We start from the raw sequence: 18,629 nt of genomic DNA on the forward strand, positions 1-18,629 counted from the left end.
TTTCTCCCAATGAGTAAGCAAAAGCTTCTCCCTCATTCTGCTTATTATTTTTCTCAACTAAATCTGGTGGCTTCTTTTCCTTATCCAGTTTCCTAGCTAGGTCTGGTGGTTTCTTTTTCTTCTCATGTTTTCTTGCCCATTTGTCTCCTAATTTCTCAAACCCATTGCATTTAAAAATATATTTTATTTCTGCAATGTGCAATTGCATTCCTAAAGAACACATTTTCTCAATTGCTTCATCATCCATATGTACCCTGACACTTTTCTGAAATGGGAAACTTCCTGAAACATCAAATTCATAATTTTGAGCCAAATCTGTCAGGCCATTATGGGTAGTTAATGCACATGCAACTGTTTCCTTACTCAGGGAAATTAGTTCTTTTTCCTGACACTTGTTCACATTTTCATTATTTAAACAGCATGGACTGTTATTTTCTCCATGTTCAAGTGCTGAATTTAAAACACTACGCTGTCTCTCTTTTTCAGGGCCTGTGTTAATATGTTCTCCCATGTTTTCTATCTTTTTAATCACTGCTGCTTCCTCTAAGCAGGTTTGAAAAATAACATTTTCAATTACATTTATTTTATTCTGAGCTGCAGATGTTGTAAATACCATTTTTCCCTCACCTTTCAGTGCTTGGGGTAATTTCTGTTCAATAATCTGTGAATTCTGAGTTTCTGAAATAAACTCTGCCATAATCACTCCTTCTGCAGCTCTTTGAACCTTTTCAGTAGGGACCATATTAATTGGGACAGTCATAATTTTTCTATGCATCATCTGTGCATCTGCAGTTAGCAATTCTTGGACTGAATCAGGCACATTTGAAGCAGTAACACCTGGAGGTATCACTGTAAGTGCTGAATCAACAGGTAATGGGTCAATCTGAAATGTTTGCACAGTTTCCTCAATCTGTGTTTTTCTCTGTTCAACAGAAGCAGTAGCCACTGTAGTGCTTACTGGTACACTATTTTCAGTATTTTTAATGGGAACCACATAAAGTGGTGGACACTCAGTTAACAATGCATCCATTATTTTATCCCCTGAATCATTACTTATTTGAAGCACTTTATCATCATTAATTCTCTTCTCCTGCATTTGGTGCTTTACCTTTTTATCCTCACTTACTTTCTCTCTTGCTGTCTTTTCCCACATGCTTAAGGCCTCACATTGTGCAGCTTTAGATGGTGTCTTTATTTCACATAACACTTCCCTTAATTTGTCAATAATTTGCAATTCAAAAGTACCATCTTTTGGAAACCTCAAAGCACCCTCTTTTTCAGTAATCTTGCACCATTGGTGAACCCACATACATGTATTTTGTCCCAAATTGTTAGACATAAAATGCACAGGTGTTCCTTCAGGAGCATCACCAATAAAAAACGAATTTTTCACTTTACCTCCTAACAGCTTCTTTAAGCCTTCAAACAATTTCATTTTTGCAATAGTTCAATGCAATTTCTTTTCTCCAAAGCTGTCAATCTCAATTTTAGTCAGTTTCACTCCTACTACTGAACCTCCACAAAATCTTACTGCAATATTTCTCTGAATCAATACCTCTGTTAGTAACAACATAAATACATTCGCTACTCTGTCTGTTGTGCTAAATAAAGGATAGATTTATATTCACTGCGAGTAACACATTCCGCTTACCCTTCACAAAGTAAGACCTTCCGTTTACTCTTCAAACACTACAGGTAAATCCCTTCCGCTTACCTGTCACACAAGCTCAGAAGAACCTGCTACTCCTTTGGACTTATCCTTCAGGATATATCTTAGTCCAAAGTTTCACCAGCGAACCCTTTTGCTGTCACTCAAGCTCAGAAGAACCTGCTACTCCTTTGGTGTGACCCTTTCTAGGTGATATCAGACCAAAGTTTCACCAGCGAACTCTTTGCTACAATCACTCACACAGAAAATAGTCCCTAATTTAACACTGCCAGCCCTACCTAGCTTCTCAGTGTTATTCCCACAGACAAGTAACCTCAGTGCAGTGTGGCTTCCATTTACCACCCGCTATTCCTTCCCGGGATTCCACAGGTGTGCATACCTGCGTGTTCAGACAACATAGAACAAGACACTAACTTAACATAAAGAGTTAAAACATGTAATCAATAACCAAAAATGATGTCCTATGAAATTACCAATATAATCAATAACACCATCAATTCAAAATGAGCAAAATGTCACCAACAGTAAAAAAAAATCCTTACTATTTTCAACACTTCAAAAATACATACATGCTAGCATATTAACAACATTTCACAACCCTATTGATACTCACACCACTTCTTGCATCACCTGCCAGTACTGCTTTGCCAGTCTTCAGGTTCTGAGCATTGGAGTCAGGAATCAGGACTTGGACATTTATCTAACTTGGGCAATTATTTTATTTCCCTTCTTAAGGTCAATGATCCATTAGTTGAGTAGTTGATGGTGAAATCAATAATCATTAATCACCAAACTAATCAATAATAACCATCCTCTGCTACCAAAAACTGATGGAGCGGTAATTTCTTCTGGTAATTTCTCAATGCAAAACCCTCATGCTACCTCTAATTTACCGCTCAAAAGGTGTTGGGCCCATCACACCATGTATTACCTTCAGGAGACTTAAATAATCCTGAACAGTCAAAAATACAATTATTATTGTAAGCCAATAAAGAGAGTTGTTGAGTATTTAAAGGGTTTTATTTTCTAATCAAAAGTTAGGTTTTTCTGACCCTTTATTCATCAGTAACATCAATCAGGTTACAGAATTTGGAAAACAGGTAAAATAGCATTAGTACAGAACTTATTACAGTCTGCATATAAGCATTACACGTAGGAAGGAAAAATGTGGCGTAGAATGTCATACAAAACTTTTAATGAGTCTCTAAGAAAATAGTTTTGTAAGGGTAATCAATAGTCTCCCTTTAAGAAAAAATAAATGCATAAGTTGGACAACTCTTTTAAACCTAATTCTATCTATTCACTGCTCTTCTGAATTCTGTCCGTTTCCAAAGAGCAAGCAGCCCGCCCTTCTCAGAGAGGAATGTGGCCTATTGTGCCAAAATATGACGTGCCAGGATTTTGAAATAATCAACAGGGAAACCCTCTTATCAGACCCTCCTCGGAACGCCCCAAAAAAATACCCGCCACGATCCCGTGCCTAACCCACAGAGATGCCTGTTCTAATCTGCGTCTCCTGTCAAGGCTCACACGCCCCCTCCTCCCTAATGTGCCCAGTGCCAGCTGGGTTAAAAAGAGCCGGTGGGGGAAAAAAAATGACAAAGAGCTTTGTAGCACTTCTCCTTATCTGGGTGCTATACTTAGAAAATTTGGCAGAGTGCTCCGCAGCACTTAGGCTCAGAGACCTCGTACCGGGTCCTCTGGCAGGGTGACAGAGTGCTTCGCAGCATCTATCTATGGGGCCTATTGTAGAGCGGTGGGTCAGTGTCTGGTCAGCTAGTCAGCCCAGACGGACAATTTCTTTAAGCTAAGCTAGGCTATTTATACTCTACTGGGACCCCTAGACCACCCACAAATGTTGCAAGTGACAAGGTCCCATCTTTTGATTGGTCAAGGGAGGTGGTTAAGTCATTGTCACCACCTATAATTCTTCGTTCCCATAGTACGTGTTCAAGTGACAGTACCCTCCCCTTAGAGTTTGGGTTCCCAGGCATACGTGTGGGAAAGGACAATAGAGCATGCAAAAGAGTGCAACATTGTATCATTATTAGACGTAAAAACAGCATCTTTTCAGGGGCGAAGGTGAGCGTTCCAGGAGAGTCCCAGCTTCGGTAGCCAACTGGCTAGGTTCCAATGCTGCAAGGCCCAGTTCTTAGGTCACGTGGGTTGGTCATGTGATGTAAACACATAATAAAAATAAAAAGAGGACATACTCTAGATACAGCACTAATGTGTACAATGTATACCATTTAATACTATAATGTTTACCTAACCCAGCTACTAATTTTAAAGCAGCTTTTTCTATTATTTATAATAACATGCAAAATAAATGTGCAATGTATAATAAAGCATATTATGCTTTAGTGTAAAATTTAAAAGCACATACAGTTAATGTAACACACACAGAAACATGTTATCAATGTTATAGATACTTTTTCATGTACAAAGCATTTTAGCACCATGTGTAGTGTTTGGTGCATTATTATTTTCACACATTATAAAAAGAGGTGTTTTAAACTAAACACGTTTATTAAATATGTAACAAGCTAAAGTCTTTTAAAACAGGAAATAGTGAATTCAGATTGCAATAGATGAGCTGGGAAGAGAGAGAAACACATTTTATTCATCTTTAAAGCTAAAAAAGCCACTTTTCTTTATACTGTAAAAACACATGTTAATTCAGCACAAGCATTTCAGAAAGACTAGGTGTCACTTTTATATTTTTCATGTGCCTTTGGTTTTAACTTGCACCAAAAGGTGCGTGGCAATTTAAATGCAGTTTGTCTGAAGCACAAAAATAAAACAATGCCTGACTGCAGATGAAATCTGCTCCATCAGCAGCCTAGGCAGCCTCTCAGACATGACGCGGATTGTAGGTTAGGTTTCAGGGGGCATCTCTAAGATGCCCTCAGTAGTGCATTTTACTTTAAATCTCACACTGGCATCGGTGTGGGTTTAATGTGCTGAGAAGTTTGATATCAAACTTGTCACTCTTCAGTGTAGCCATTATGGTGCTGTGGAGTTCGTAATGACAACCTCCCAGCACCATATACTCTTAATGGCATCACTGCACTTAACAGTGCCCAGGAATGGCCCTAGGTACTGTAGGTTCTGTTGGGTAAAACAAAATTGCTTTAGGAATGCTATAAAATGCACTGTAGGACAGATGCTCTCAGATACACATTATTTAAAATAAAAGTTTAACAAAATAAATCAAAAGATCATTTGCTTGGCTGTACTGTATTACTTTATCAGAATTAAGTCATTCAATGATATTTCAACAATACATGGGTAGACTATCAGCATATGTGACATAAGTGTAATTTAGTGACAGTTGTGTTTTAAGAGCTCAATATGGTGAAAGATATGTACAGTGTAGACAATGTCATATATGCAAGAATTTAAGCGGCCAGCTAGTAATTTTTGACCAAGGTTTCCTATTTTTCTTGTTGGAATCCTGCCTGTGCTGGACCCCAAGAAAAGCGTCGATGTTTCGACCCTATGGTGCCTCAGTCGGTGGTCACGGCAGATCTTTATCAAGACAGGAGTGGGAATGAATGTTTAGGAATCATGGCCGGAGTGTCTCAGCCTGATCCTTTATAAGCACAGGGGCTTGTGTACCCGAAATCAAGGATAAAGTCGGGACGGTGGTTCAGTGACACATCCGTCAGGAGCTTTACAAATTCTTGTATATATCTGTATATATGACATTGTCTACACTGTACATATCTTTCACCATATTGAGCGCTAAAAACACAACTGTCACTAAATTACACTTATGTCACATATGCTGATAGTCTACCCATGTATTGTTGAAATATCATTGAATTACTTAATTCTGATAAAGTAATACAGTACAGCCAAACAAACGTTTTTTTCATTTATTTTGTTAAACTTTTATTTTAAATAATGTGTATCTGAGATCATCCGTCCTACAGTGCATTTTATAGCAGTCCTAAAGCAATTTTGTTTTACCCAACAGAACCATTTTCTTGTTTAACCATATACTACCCAGGTTCTAAGGGACACAGGGTTACCCCTTTTTCTTTAATCCTGGGTACTGTAGGGGCACAGGGATCATGCACCAGTGACCACACCACTGGCATAGGGCACCCAGCTATAGGAGTGACTGATAGATGCCAGGGCAGTGGGTTTGTGGGCATGGCACACAGGGATGTGTGCCAGGTCGACTCTTTGTTTAGTTCTGCACCAGGGCACTCAGTCTGCAAACGCAGAGTGTGGGTGTCAGGGTGCAGGGCCCCTAAGGGTGGCACAATAAGTGCTGCAGCTTTTAGGGGTCTTCTCCGGTCACAATGCCCTGGGTACCTAGGGTACCATTTACCAGGGGCTGACACGTGGCCAGAGATGCCAATTAGATTTTAGCTTCAATACAGTTTTAGGGAAGGAACACAGGCCCTGGGTACCTGATTGGCAGGAGCCCAGGGCACACTCCGTCAAAGCACATCAGCAATTCAGCAAAAAGTGGGGGCATGCCATGCAAGAAAGATGGCACTTTCTCACAATCACCCCCACATGGGTATCTCAGCGCACTATCCCAGGGTACTCTTACACAAATAGGCAGGGCAAGAGTCTACACACCTGTGGTCTGAAGGGCTTTCATACACACGTTATGGGATTGCAGGAATCTCCAACCATTCTGGGAGGGGGTATGGAACAGACTAGAGGAAGCAGCGGGCACATGAATAGAGAGGCAGGCACCCTTAGTGCTGCTTGGAATATGAGGGAATTTAGTTTTAGCTTTGGACAAGAACCTCCTTATCAACCTGGGTTTTCTATTAGCGAAAAGAAGAATTGTACATAAAAGGGGCAGTGCAATGCATCCATGAATAGAGGTTTGGATGTATATATGCCATGCTAAAGAAAAACTGGTATAGAAGGGAAGAGGATGCCCCAAGAGATAGGGAAAATATGGATGGTTGGTCCAAAGAAGATTAGAGATGTGGATTTAAGGGGAGGGAATACCTGGACTGATGAAGGAATCTAGGACACCTGAACTAGGCCAAGGTTCAACAGGGACAGACTGCAGGCACTAGGCTGCATAGAACAGATAATCAGAGTTGACAAGACCTAACCCTAATGGGATAAATGTGCAGGTACCATACTCAATAAGTTGTTGCGGGGTGGAGAGAATGAAGGGGTTGGAATGCACAGGTATCATAATGTATGTTTTTTTCTGTTTTCTTTGTTGTATATAAAAACTCAATAAAATATTATGCAAACATAATAATAACCATGCCCTTACAGACCCTTTTACCATGGAAGACAATTTAAAAATAATTTCTGTAAAATGAGCAATAATATCTGGTGTCCCTCCTATGCCCAGTAGATCCATGAGAGCTTGAGCGAGGCTGAGAAAAAATGATTACATTAATTACAAATAATTATCATAGTCTACAGATGGCAAAGAGTCCAAAAGCACAGTAACAGAAATTTTAGTCCGATAAATGAGCTATAACATCTGGTCTCCTAAAAGGCCCTAATTTACAATGTTCCCAGTATGAGGGGTTTAAAGGGTCACACTCAGACATACTCACACAAGCTAACACACACACAGACACTTGTTTTTAAAACATGGTAGACAAACTCTAGGGTTGGAAAGGAAGGAGAAGGCACGGAGTACAAAAGGGAACTGTCTGCCTAGGAGGCACTCATATGCTAGCTTCACAAAAGGGCTCAAGAGCACATGGCATCGAAAAGGGAGGCATTACCGGGCTATCTGCCCTTGAGTGTCTCCCAACCACCACCAACAACAAACAAATTCAGCTTTGCAGGGAAGGTTTACCCATGTGTACATACCCAAAATGTAGTTAGGGTCATCCAAGTAACCCTCCATCAGCCAACAGAGCTGCAGTGAGAATGTGTAAAAACAACTACACTTTAGTCAATATTACAAGCCAATACAATACCACTGGGCCTTCTAAGGGAGGCAAAAGAACGTAGAAACTTGCAAGAAAACATTAGAATTATTAATGCCCTCAGCAATAACAGTGCTAGCCAATGCCCTCAGTCAAAGAAATTTCCAAGTTGCGGAAAATACTCCTTATTCAACCATTTTCATACACACCTCACACGTTTAACAAAATGGTGCATGTACACACTGCAAAAGAGAGGAAGGCTGAGAACAAAACAAAACTGCTGTGTGTCTGGGGCTGGAGCCCCTCCTTTCACCATCATGCACATGCAGACAAATATACCCCAAACTCGGCATGTATTTGAGACCATCCACAGGCCTAAAACATCTCTAATACAGAGCAGTGATGCTGTGAAAGGGTGATTAAAATAACTTAGAAAAACAAACATGTTATACAGCAGACTATCATACGACAGTACAAAAACAATACATTTGGGTAAAAGCTAAGGAAACAAGAAGAAATATGTCCTCAGGTCTCCACCACCCCACAGGGGCGGCTCTAGGGTCATAGCGGCCCTGGGCAGGGCCCCGGAAGAGGGGGTTCGGGCGGGGCGGAGCGCGGAGGCCAGTGAAAAGGGGGAGGGGGGAGGGTCAGGGTGTTTGGAAGTGGAACAGAGCCAGAGGCCGCCAAATCCCTGCCAGGGGCCGCCACGCAAATATGTATCATCCTCAGAGGATTAATATATTAAGGATATATATTGGCGTGGTGGCCCCTGGGGTTTGGTGGCCCTGTGCAGGTGCACAGCTTGCACATGCCTAAGGCCGCCCTTGCACCCCAAAATGATCACTCTAGTTCCACCCTATCTTTTTCACCCCGGTTGACCTGGCCTTCATTCCCTAGTCCAGAATACAGGTCCTTGGGACACAAACAAAAAGAGGGACACTTTGTGATGCCTGCCCTTCCTCAAACCAAAATAAATATTTTCTGAAGAGCTGAACTGAGTTTACTTGATTTTCCCCAAACATCCAAAGGTGGATTATGAAGCAGAGATTGCAGTCAGAGGATGAATGATGCTTGATTGCAGTATCCAGTTCCAAAATGATGGAAGATTCAACAAATAACAGGGCCTTCAGAGCAGAACGTAGGAGTCAGTACTATCTGTACAGAGGTCACTCTCTACCACACTTACACTGTCAAAAATATGAATATCACCCTAAAAAATGTTGCTGGAACGATGCTTTTAAGCACAAAACCCCAATTAAAATGCATTTGGCTCAATATTTGGTGCCTGGCGGTGATACAAAAATGCACTGTACTTATTGTCCCGAATGAACTCCCTGATCAAGCAGTGTGCTCTAATGGCATTACATTGAGGATTTCTCAGCAGGTCTTTTGCTACACAAGTCTACACCATCATAATAATAATTGAAGAAAAGCGACCAGCCTGAGGTTCATATTGAGCCCCTTGATGAAGCTAATATTAGATATTCTAAGAGAGCAGATATCCTCTCCACTGATGCCTTTTCGGTTGTGATATTTCATTACAATAGATTAGTGCACCTGACTGCCGGTTTTAAGAAGTCTCGATACACTGGGCTTAACAGAACCAACCTTTACTGTCTCTAATTACATCTGGATAGGACACATTAATTGATTTCAGTTCTTGGGTTTCTAAGTTGACATCAGCTGTTTGTGACATACATTGGACAACATGAAGGTACCCTCCAATGACCCCAAATGTTACTTCTCTGGACATCAAATAGATAATTGTTCTATGTAAGTGGCTGACTTTTTATATATGTCTGCAGTTACCAACTCCCTCATCTTGTACTTTATAGATGAATGACAATATTACTGATGTGCATTTTTCGTTATGAATGGGTAATATTGCATATCCTATTTAATACTCCTTAATTCACGTTCAGTTTCCCTTCGATGTTTGTTCAATATGGGCACACTGCCTCTTAGAGCTCATGGCTGCTTTGAATATAATCTCATAAATGATCACATTGCCTTTATATGTTAACAGGATGGTATATAAATGCCTATTGAGAAATTATAATTTGAGTCTTATAAATTGGAGTTAGGTTAATGGACTGAGTTTTTTATGACTCAAAGCATAACAGTGTGAAAAAAAACTAGCGGGAGTCATTTCATTTCATTTGTTTACTTTATTTTGGTAAAACACCATTAAAGTAATACACAAACAGATTTTCCATGCAAATAAATAAAACATTGTTAAAAAACATCATACAAATCTCTAATGACAACATTAAGATTAAATCATAATTGAAGCATAAAAAAACATACTAAATAAAAACAAAAATAACTAAAACACCCTACGAAGGGGCAACTATTTTTTCCTCTTGATTCAGGGACAACATAATTTTCCAATGTATAGGCCACATACTTTCAAGGAACTTTGCAAAAGAAAAAAACTATTGTGGATGACATACTAGATCTACAAATCCTCAGGACTACTTTATGTTGGCGAACACCCAACAGTCGACACAAGCGGCATAGCATTTTTGCTGTTTGAGGTAAATAGGACAAAAAAACAATAAATGGCTGTCCGTTTCTTCAACCCCACCAGAGGCTAAACAGCTCTTACTACCCCCCATTGCACCATTCCACTTGGCGGTAAACTCTGCAAGTGGGAGGGTACCCACGGTGAAACGGATATAAAGAGAAGTTGTAAAGGGAGGATCTATTTATCTAGGGAGGAAAATGGCTTAAACTCAAAAAAAATTTGGTCATATGACCTCAATCAGGCAGATTAAGTGGTCTTTCCTCACCCTGTTTCCAATAGGTCACCTTCAAATGTTTTGCTGCGATGGGTGTGATGGTGTTCACATCAAGCCAATATTCTTGAACGCCTAAAGACTTATGGGCCTAATTACAATGTTGCTCTGAAAGCCTTCGATCACTGGTCGAAGGCTTTCCAACCGACATTGTAGGTTTAAACTCCAACCGCTGCATTAGGATGACAGCGGTCGAGGTTTAAACTGGTGGGGGACTGCGACTCGGTTCCAACTGGCTCAAGGAGCCTGTCGGTCAATCAGAACTGCACTATAATCTCTTTTTGCCGTCAAGATTATGATGCTGGTTTCCGACAGCTAATCCAAGTAGGCCTTTGTGACATGGACTGGCTGTTGGAAACTGACTTTGAGGGTCCCCAGCAGGCCCCCCTACCCACTGGCCCTCTGAATTTGGGCCTGGGGGGCACCTATGGTGTCCCCAGAAACATCCCTGCATCATGTGGCAGGCACCTCATGCCTTGGGCGTTTTCAGCCCGCCACACAAGCTCCCATTGAAAATGGAAGTTTGCGACTGCACCATGTGCGGTCGCATCCTAATGGGGTCGGGCGGTCCCTTCCCTGAAAAGGTGTCGGTCGGAGGCAATTAGGCCTAAAGTGTTTGTTTCACACATTTCAACCACAGTACCATATCCCTGCTTTGCTGCCCTGCTAGAACGTCTTTCAGGCCTTCCCTGTAATGGGCTTGTTCGGGGATCCACCAAAGTCACAACCAGAATAAAAATCGGTTTAAGGAGAATTAAGGGAACTATTGATTGGAATCCCAAATCTTGCCTAAAAACCAATGGGGATCTTAAGGGAAGTTTGAGTGCTGATCTAATAAAGGTATTTTCTGCACTCTATAAGACATTAAATTCAGTGTGACCCAACTATTCAGCACTATACACAGCAGCAGCAACAGCTTTAGCCCTCCAGACTTTGAGTAGGGGACAAATAGGATGGAAAGAGGTCTTAGAGGCAAAGTTAAAGAAAGTAGCACCCTTTGGTTTAATATGAGAACACTTTTTGTACCCTGGTCAGACCAGGCATTAGACCAAGATAAACGTATACCAAGGTAGTCAAAGCTGGGCACTTTCTCCAACATCTCCCCATCAAAGGTAAAAAAATAATTAAATTCTCTATAGAGATGAATGACCATGCACTTTGTTTTACTTGCATTGATTTTCAGACTGTGATCAAGACAATTTTTGTAAAAAAAACTTCAAGAGGGTTTTAAGGCCTTTCGTGGTTTTTGATAATAGCACTGTGTCATTGGCGGATAATAAGACTGGGCTTAAAACCCCAAAGTACTGGACAGTCATTGTCACAATCAGCTAAATAATCTATGCACTTGTTAATAAACAACAAGAACAATGTTGGGGCAAGTACACAACCCTGCCTAACCCTCTTTCTGACTCTAATGGGGTCAGTAATTTCCCCATTAGGGACCCAGCGGACTTGGGCAAAAGAGTCACAATGAAGCCAAACCATGATGTCAAGTAGGGGGCCTGGAAGCCCTAGCTCGCTAAGGGTGCTCCAGAGTTTAATCCTAGGTACCATTTCAAAGGCTGATTTTAGGTCCACAAGGGTGGAGTAGAGGCTTTCCCTCTTAAGGTCAATTTCCTTCCACCTAATTAACTTGAATCTAAAAACCTGGTCTACGGAACTGACCTTTGCTCGAAATCCTGTTTGAAACTGGGTCAAAATCCTATTTTCACTAACCCAGGTCATGAAATGATCCAGTACCAATTGCTGAATATTTTTGGGCTACAATCTAGCAAGTAAATTGGCCGATAACTAACAGGATCAGCTTTAGAGCCTTTATGGATAAGAATTACTTCAGCACCCTTCCATGATGCAGGGATATCAGCTCCCACCTTTAGTGCATTTGCTACCTAAGTAAGAAATGAGTCGAAATGTCAGATTTCAAAGTAAAGCGATATGCCGGAATTCGATCCAGCTTTACCAGATTTCTGAGAAGTGATGGCAAGTTTAACTTTTGTTACAGCAAGAAAATAGCAAGATGGAAAACGGGCTCGGTAGAAATTGAATTAGAAATATCAACCAACTGAGAAGCATAGTTAGTAAGGGCTTCTGTGGGGGTTTAATAAGGGGGACCGCTAGATAGATTCTCAAAATGAGATGCCCATTCTTGTTTAGATATAATAGATTCTGGCTTTTTCCTGGACATGGAGGACCCATGAGAAATAACATGCCAAAAAGCTGACTGATTTTTGGAATGCACCGCTGCCAAAATATCACACCAGATAGCAGTATCCAAGATAGTTTTAGCTTAATTTTGTAATATTTTATAGGTGGCTCTGGCAGATTGAATATGCTAATAACATTTATTAGGCGCAACAGCTGCCCCAGCAAAGGGGCGTCCTGGCGCCAGATCATGTACACAACACAACAGATCAAAGCTGAAAAGAAGAGAGATCAGATAACAGGGGAAAACAAGTGGGTTTTGATGGCACGTCTAAAAAGAGTCAGGCTATTGAGGGCGCGAATGTGCACAGGAAGGGAATTCCACAAATCAGCCGCCAGAACACGGAAGGAACGTCCACCCATCCTACTCAGCCTGAACCTAGGCTTACTCGCCAGATGAAGTGATTCAGATCTGAGGGACCGATCAAATCGATGGCCACTCTTGAGAGCATTGTTAAGGTGATTCGTTGCTAACCTGCATCTCTGATTAAACCATGTAGGATCCGGTTTCAGGGCAGGGTTCTTTAGTGCAGGTGGCTTAGTAAAAAATTGCATTTTCATTTCATATATCTACTTAGAATGTATATACATAATTAATTTGGGATGCAGCTCCTGGTCAGCAATTTGTGGAAGAATGGAGCACAAACCATGATATAATTTTTGCATGAGCATCCCTGTCTTTCACCGCACTGTCCCATTTAACCTTCCTACGATTATTGCTAACCATAAATCACCACAGGGCAGCTGCTGCTGGTTGCCTGCATTGACAGCATTACTACATAAAGTTAAAAGCAAGGGGAAATGGTCACTCTAAAATCTGGGGAGTACTTTCATATCCATAATCTTTTCACTAGATTGAAGGTCCACCATGATATAATCAATACGACTTTGATACAAGTTCTTTCTAAAGGTAAATCCCCCTTCTAGGTCTGACTTAGTTCTACCAATGCAGGTTCTCAATTGGAGACTTAAGCAGAGGTCCATCACAAGGGCCAGAAATTTGTGGATTACCTTGATATGGATTGTTCTCACCTGCAATTTCCTTCATCATTGTGGAAGGTTTGAAGGATACATTAAAGTCCCCTGCCACAATTACAATTGCCTTCTTCCTGGGCATCGCTAAGATAAAATCTTTCAACATACTTAGGGCGGTGGACACTACTGATTTAGGGCTGCTCCTACAATATACATTACAAAGAAGAATATTTATATCTTCCCCTACAGATAGCTCAAGCCCTAAGATATCAGAGGAATCAATTAGAAGTTGTTTCGCAAGGCAGCCCATCAAGATTTTTACCCAAACAGTTAAGGCACCTGAGGGTCTACTAAGCGTTGCCTTAAAGGCTGGGACATAATATGCCTGAAACCCTTGCCTACGGGAAGGTTCAATCTCCCAAGTCTCCCGGAATAAAAGAATATCAAGTGTATTTATGAATGCCCCCCAGTCAGTTTGAACAAATTTACTTGCTAGTCCTGCTATATTCCCCGAACACAACAAGAGGTTATTCCTATTAATAAACGTGGGCTGGACTAGACTTACCCAGTGGTGGTATAAGGGCAGTATTCTGACATGTAGTTGGATAAACACTAGAAATGTTATTATGATACAGAACTCCAACGGAAGTCCACATAATTATACGACTGCAGATAATACATTGCTAATATATAACATAATTCTTAAAAGAATATACATTCTCAGTCCATTTCCTCCTTTATACAATACAAAAATAACTTTCCTTTGTAAAGTGCAGCCTACTTAACACTAACTACAAAAACTACTATACAAAATACTGAGAAAAATGAAAGCAATTTTGTAACAGAGCAAAGTGCAAAAAACAATGAGCAAAGTGCACAGAAAATTGAGACAGTCCTAAAAATTATACATCACATATGCGCCCGTTTGAAAGCTAAAAATAAGAAAACAGTAGGTAACAATAAAATTCCTAATAAATATCCCAAAAAGTTTTTCAAAATTGATAGATCCTATTGCAAACCATTTCATTTGGGGGGCAAAATAAATAAACGGGTCTCCAAAGTGGAGTGAATAATACATTTGATGAACATCGGTCATAAAAAATAATGTCTACCATTTTGCAGCGCCGAACACAGAAACACATGATTGATATCTTTAATATGTTGGTGACACCACTCACAGATTCTATACTTTTTCTGTATTTTGTCCCAATTGCCAGTAATTTCTTGTAAGGGCAACAGGTGCACTTTCAAGGAGAGGATCAACCTTCTGATCCAATTGGGTAAATTCCTAAGGAAATAACCCCCAGATTCACTAAAGTGCAGTTTTGCGAGTCCTTAATAGCGATTATTAAGGAATCGCTATTAAAGACTCGCAAAACGGGATGCATGTAGAAATCGCAATATTTTTTGCGATTTCTACTGCTTCCTTATTTGCGATTCGGTAATTGCTAATCTCAAATAAGGAATGGCTTTCCCATTCATTCCTATGGGGAGTCATTCCTTATTTGCGATTAGCAATTAGCGAATCGCAAATAAGGAAGCGATTTTAAGGGTGCCAGGGTGTCCAAAGGACACCCTGTAGCACCCCTGAAATGCAAATGTACACTGGTGTTGCGCACACACATGTCCAAAGGACATGTGTGTGTGTAACATACAACTTAGAAAAATGCACTAAAGTGCATTTTTCTAATTTTTCGCTCTTTACCACGAAGTTACACTTCGCGGTAAATAGCGGCCCCATATTGCAAATTCGCATTTTTATAAAGGTTCATGAATAGCATTTAAGGAATCTCTAATTGAGATTCCTTAAATGCGATTTTTCGCAATTTAGCGATTTCTATAATTGTGATTTTTGCATTTGGGATGATGAATCCCTAATGCAAAAATAGCGCTCGCAAAGGGCCAGATTCTCAGAATCTGGCCCTTTGCGAGCCGATTTCAGCTTGATGAATCTGGCTGTAAGGCTGCTGTTTGTTCCCCAAAGTACTTCCACAAACAAACTCACTACGCACCTTTGACTGACTTAAAACAATATCTCTGGCCAAGCTAATGGTGGACACAGGGCTCTTTCTGCACATCTTCAAATTAAACTTTGACATAAAGGAGTCAGTATTCAAACCACTCCCAAACACTTCATTTGCTCACTCAAAGGACCTAAAAAACAGCTGACCGTTCTTTCAACATAAAAAAGATTTCAGCTCTCAAGGCTGCCCTAAGTGTCCCCTCATCCCCTCTAAGGAGTGAGTTAAACACTAGAATGGGAATCACATGTTTCTGAGTAAGATAAAGGGATTGAATTACACTGTGCCACCACAGATCACAATAGATCATTACAGCTAGGGTCAGGGAAGGTGCTTGCAGATGTTTGGAAAGAGTAGAATGAGGCTCTAAGGAGCCCAGTCAATCCACATTGGAAAGGACCGATAAATCTTGAGTTTGCTCATCACTCTGGGTTGTTGGAACTCTAGTTTTCAACTGGTTCTGCGATTCTGAAGGAATAAGGGCTTGCACCATCAAAAATAACAGGCCATCGACAATCGCAGGTGAGAGAATTGAAGTCTAATAAAGTCAGCGCTCTCTGAATTGGATACACGAGCAGCCCCAACTAAATCTGAGTGAGTAACACTAAATCATTACCTCACATGCCGCAGTAGCGGCTCCTGATGGGGAGTGCTGCGGGGCGGTGAGGCAGGGTGGGGGAGGGGCAGGGTGGGGGGTAGTGAACGCTGACATATGGACGAACTGAGTAAGTAAATCTGGTTAGTATTTTTTGAGAATTGAGAGTAAAATACTAGTTCACTAGCGTTTCTTGTTTACAGGTACATCATGTTGGATAATATTGGCAGTAGAAAAATTCTGTTTTTATGTTCCTAAAGAATATTTGGAAGATATTGTGCTTGTGCTATTTTTCAATCAGAATATTTTGCTTCCTAACTTTGGTGCAAGTATATAGAATTTGGCCGAGGCTTATTAAGGATTCAGTAATCAGATTTCAGATTCAGTAATTTATCAACCATAACTGCAAATGCATACACTAAGAGGAATCCCCCCCACCCCGTTAGGTGATTGCCTGGTTTATGATGACTCAAGATCTGTATTTTATTACAGAAGAAAAGGTGTGAACCAGGTATATGTCCAAGATCCTTTCCTCCTACAAGGTAGTGCAGATTGGACATATTCTTTAATGTTGGAAGACTACTGTCCATGTTTACCACCAAATCCGAACCATTTTACCTTAACTCCAGAACAATCCAGATACGTTGCTAAGTTATGCTTGGCAGTATGCTGGTCTACCTACTAGAATAGTATCATCTTGGGATCCACACCTCAGAACTGTAGTAAGTCATCCTCATGGTTCAAGCAACACAGTTCAAGCAAAATGTCACCTTCACTCACTATCGCCACTTGTGGGATATAAGAGACCATGGTTGAGGATAATATTATACCATTAATCATTATCTTTAACACTAGAGCACAGTGTAGCTCGAAAGATGTTGCAACCACAGATGCAGTGCCATTCAAGTCATATGAACAACTGTTAGTGGGCACAGAAGAACCCTCTTCACCCAGCTCCACCATCTGTACACTTATGGGGCTGCAACAGAAGTAGAAGTTCTTTCACCATCCTTTCCTCCCACAGTACGATGTGGCTGTTCAAAACCATCATAGGTATGGACAATCCTCCCACCACTTTGAAAATGTAAATGCATCCTTCGAGATATACCCTCCCAATGCTATGACTGTATGTGTTGCGGTATAGGTGTCATGCCTAAATGGCATACAGTCATGTTACTATGACTTAACATATCACCACATATACTGCATGCAAAATCTTTCACCAGTCAGCGTTCAACACATATGCATGACGTAAAAATTGTCACTATTTTCAATCCAGTAGTATCTTGTTACTCAGCTTCCAGAAACAGAATTGAACTCTAAAAGCCCCTGGGGTACAATTGTCAGGAGGGCACCTGTTAAACATGAATTACATAGTTTGGTGATCTTGGACTTGAAGAGTATGGCTAAAGCCCAGAACAGCCTGGTCTGTTGCCTGTCTCCCCAGTGTGGAGTAACTCTAAGTTGGTAGTGGAACAATAACACTGTACAGAACTTTGAGGAAATGTCCCCTTGATGCTGAATCACTTTTTGCACGAAATGGGAAACATTGCTGAGGGCCAGTCGCCGAGTGCCCCTCCTGGGGAGTTTGGGGGGAGGAAGCTGGGTACACACAGATTGACCAGCACAGTTTGTGCTGCAGTCCATGGTCCAGGGTTTCCAAGTATATATATTTGTGGGGCTTTCCTGGGGGTTGAGTGATGGCTTGGTTACTGGTGGGCAGAACCATGCATTTTGAATGAAGAGATCCTACTGACCAAATACCTGTTAGAAGCCTAGTGTTGTGCCCATTTATTAAGAAAAGGAATCTTATGCACAAACCTTTTACAGAGATGGCATCAAAACAAAAAGAAGCTCCGTTGGCTTGAAGAATAAAAGTGGAATGGATCTAGCGAGGTGACGATAAAATCAGGGTTTTGTTTAATCCAATTAAACAATCTATGTAGGGTGTACTACCCTGGCGTACTGAGGCTGATGACTGGGAGAGTCAGTACTGCCGACTTCCTCAAAGAATGCGAACAGAGGGGCACATTCATACACACTCTATGGGAGTGCCCTGACATATCTTCCTACTTTTCGTGAAGTGGTGGGAACCCTGGCAGCTGTTATGAGGCAGTTGCTACTCAGTAGTGGTGAACTTTGCACACTTGATGTATACGGGGATCAGATTGGCACTAGATACCAGCACCTATTTACAACCTGGGTTTAGTTTTAGCTAGACGTAATATACACAATTGTGGAGGTCGCTTGAAATACCACGACTGGAGAACTGGACTTTTAATATGGATTGATGTATGGGAGCTAAACGATTTGTGTATGAGGTTGCCCGCATACGTTTTATGCCTGGCAAGAGGGTTTACATGGCAGGTCGACATGACAGTGTAAAACTTTACACACGGGCTCTGTAGTGGAGGGTCTGTACGTGGTTATGGGTCTACTTATGTAGGTGGCAAAGTCAGTGCTAGACCCACTGGCAGCATTTAATTTACACTC

The sequence above is a fragment of the Lissotriton vulgaris genome, chromosome 11, assembly GCF_964263255.1.
Source record: "Lissotriton vulgaris chromosome 11, aLisVul1.2, whole genome shotgun sequence".
In the NCBI taxonomy this organism is placed as follows: Eukaryota; Metazoa; Chordata; class Amphibia; order Caudata; family Salamandridae; genus Lissotriton; species Lissotriton vulgaris.